This window comes from Neophocaena asiaeorientalis, unplaced genomic scaffold (assembly GCF_003031525.2).
Source record: "Neophocaena asiaeorientalis asiaeorientalis breed wild unplaced genomic scaffold, Neophocaena_asiaeorientalis_V1.1 scaffold67, whole genome shotgun sequence".
Classification (NCBI taxonomy): domain Eukaryota; kingdom Metazoa; phylum Chordata; class Mammalia; order Artiodactyla; family Phocoenidae; genus Neophocaena; species Neophocaena asiaeorientalis.
Window position 1 is genome coordinate 1,491,601 of NW_020173731.1, and position 3,625 is coordinate 1,495,225.

The 3,625-nt window shown below is 44.6% G+C and overlaps 1 pseudogene; it reads right to left on the reverse strand.

Moving 5' to 3' along the window:
* Positions 1–1,281: 1,281 nt before the first annotated feature.
* Positions 1,282–2,919, reverse strand: LOC112403432 (elongation factor 1-alpha 1 pseudogene; annotated as a pseudogene).
* Between the last annotated feature and the right edge of the window lie 706 nt (positions 2,920–3,625).

Below are 3,625 nucleotides of genomic sequence, written 5' to 3' on the forward strand. Positions count from 1 at the left end.
AGAAGTAAGACCCCCAAACTGGGCAGGAATGGATCCACGACCCATTTGTGAATAAGCCAGGTGAATCGACTTTGTCCGTGCTAGAAAAGGATCAACTGCTTGAGATCGCAAATGACGGTGGCCTTAAAAGTATATTTGAGATAACTTCAAATCTCCATACATTCTGGATTAACGTCAAGGCAGGATATCCTGAGATTGCCGCAAAAGCCCTGAAAAGCCTGCTTCCATTTCCAACATCCTATCTTTGTGAAGCAGCGTTTTCTGCAGTGACAGCAACCGAAAGGAGATTATGGAGTAGACTAGACAAACAACACACTTCGGGTGTCAGTCTCCCATCACTCCCAGATGGGAACATCTAGTTGCAGGAAAACAAGCTCGGGGCTCCCACTGATTCTGCATTATGGTGAGTTGTACAATTACTTCATTATATATTACAATGTAATCATAATAGAAATAAAGTGGACAAGAAGTGTAATGCGTTAGAATCGTTCCGAAGCCATCCTCCTCCCCAGTCCGTGGAAAAAGTGTCTTCCACGAAACCGGTCCCTGGTGCCGAAAAGGTTGGGGACCGCTGCCTTAGAGACTTTAGTCAGTAGTAAAATCTGCTTTCCTTTTCTATCTACAGCTATTTGAACCTGATAAAAACCCTTAGCACTTTGTTGTCTAATTCGTAACTGAACTTGGGGTTTTAGTTCCAGTTCCCAATACATATAAGTGGCACAGGAATTTAGTATTTGGACAAAATTAAGCAAACAGGTTGATCTGACCCTTCTCCAGCTATAATGAAATCACCATTTACTTCAGTTGGATAGGCAGACCTGTTGGAGGCAAACTCATGTATATATATATGTTATATATGTTATAATATATATATGTATGTATATATGCTAGTATAGTGCCCAAAGTTTTAACATAATTGTCAACTGCTAGGTCTTTTAGAGAATTTATAGATTCTCTTGCCTGGGCAGACACCTGGAGTGGCCTATCATACAATATTTCAAAGGGGCTTAGGCTTAATTTAAGCCTGCTCTGGGGAGCCATGGATCTGTAACAGGACAACTGACAAGGCCTTATCCCAAGTTAAATTAGTATTCATTTTTTTAGTTTTTCTGTTGATTGTGGTCTCCAGGATGAATGTAATTCCAATGCCTTAATCCAAATCAGGGGATAATTTCCTTAAGACGGGCTTTAACCAATTAAAAGGTACTGGTGTTAAAAACTTAAAACTGGCACACACAAAACAAAGGGTCCACAAAACATTCTCCTTTCCTTCTGAAGGCTTTACGATGCATTGTTATCATTAACCAGTCTTACTATTAAACTTAAATGAGCAATTGAGACAAACAGTTCTGAGACCGTTACTCCACAACTGATTAAGACTGGAGTGGCAGGTATTGGGGATAATATGCATTTAGCCTTCTGAGCTTTCTGGGCAGACTTGGTGACCTTGCCAGCTCCAGCTGCCTTCTTGTCCACTGCTTTGAAGACACCCACAGCAACCGTCTGTCTCATGTCACGAACAGCAAAGCGGCCCAGAGGAGGATAGTCTGAGAAGCTCTCAACACACATGGGTTTGCCAGGAACCATATCAACGATGGCAGCATCACCAGATTTCAAGAATTTGGGGTCATCTTTCAGCTTTATCCCAGGATGACGATCAATCTTCTCCTTCAGCTCAGCAAACTTGCAAGCAATGTGAGCTGTGTGACAATCCAGCACGGGGACATATCCAGCACCGATGTGACCTGGATGGTTCGAGATAGTCACCTGAGCTGTGAAGCCAGCTGCTTCCAACGGTGGGTCATTTTTGCTGTCACCAGCCATGTTGCCGTGATGAACATCTTTGACAGGCACCTTCTTGACACTGAAGCCCACATTGTCCCCAGGAAGGGCTTTACTCAAAGCTTCATGGTGCATTTCAACAGACTTTACTTCAGTTGTAAAGTTGACCGGTACAAAGGTTACCACCATGCCAGGTTTTGAGAACACCAGACTCCACTAGACCCACAGGGATAGTACCAATACCACCAATTATGTAGACACCCTGGAGAGGCAGACGCAAGGGTTGGTCAGTTGGACGAGTTGGTGGCAAGATGCAATCCAGAACTTCAAGCAGCATAATTCCACGGGCATTGTCATCTTTATGGGTGGCTTCCCATCCCTTGAACCATGGCATGTTAGCACTTGGCTCCAGCATGTCGTCACCACTCCAGCCAGAAACTGGCACAAATGCTGTGCCAGGGTTGTAACCAATTTTCTTAAGGTAGGTGCTGACTTCCTTAACAATTCCCTGATATCTCTTCCGGCTGCAGAGTGGCTCAGTGGAACCCACTTTGTTGTTAACCCCATCAATTAGTTGTTTCACACCCAGAGTGTTAGCCAGAAGGGCACGCTCACGGATTTGTTCATTCTTGGAGATACCTACTTCAAATTCATCAACACCAGTACCAACAATCAGGACAGCACAGTCAGCCTGAGATGTGCCTATAATCATGTTTTTGATCAAGTCTCTGTGTCCTGGGTTATCAATGATGGTCACATAGTACTTGCTGGTCTCCAATTTCCACAGGGAGATGTCAATGGTGAAACCATACTCATGTTCAGCTTTCAGTTTGTCCAAGACCCAGGCATACTCTTCAGAGACTTTCTGCCCAAGTGGGATATGCTTCCACACATCCTGAAAAAAGTGTCCACTATCGTTAACAGGTATCTGCAATTTCCTACAGCTCAAGACATTTGCATCCAGTCCTCAGTGGTGCAAGTTTCTCTGTATTGGATCCCCACCTGGGGAGGCTCAACAGCAGCCTTTGCATTATTTTTAGCACAAATCATGCAATTCTGAGTGACTGGCTGGATAGTCTTTTGTAGGTTAGGCCCCATGATACGTTTGAGTCCACTGTAAGGTGGCATCTCTCCCATAGTGGGTACTATTACGAATGTGCTGCAGCACAGTGGCCCAGATCACCTCAGGGATCAAACCAACTGTGCACTACATTCCCAGCCTGGCAAGGTGAGATCTAAGGGAAATCAGCTCTTGGCCTTCTTTGTCCTTTCTGAATACACTGGCTGGTATTCAGACAAATCAATCTGTGGGAGAAGTGATCCTCTTGCCTCAGAGCATATGGTTTTAGATTAGGTGTCCCAGCATTCTTTTTTAATGGGATTCCTATTGGCCATGTGTTTCTGGCCTTCCCTGGGGTGCAGTGAGCACATACTCTGGCCTTGCCTTTTCCTAGGCCTCTGGGGGAAAGAGCTCTGTCTCTTTTCCTGGGGTTTTCATGATCATCACCTGTTGTAGGCTTAAAGTGTGTTCTGGTGAGACTCTGATGTCAAGCTGTTCTAGTGAAAAACTTCAGGGTGAGGTCTATCAGATTGTTTATCAGCTCATTCCTCACTCAATTTCACCAAGGGCTCCTGTAGGGAACAGGCACCTCAAGTCCAAGGGAGCCCTTGGGCCTCTTCATTCAGAGTGTTTCTATCTGTCTACCATATGGGAGGCTCTCATCTTTTACTGTTTTTCTTTTTATGTTTTAGACTAGGGCAATCTGTTTTCCAATGTTCTTCCTTACAGTAAGTGCATTGTTCCTCTTCAATGGTGGCTCCCCTCTCTTCAGGTCACTGGGAA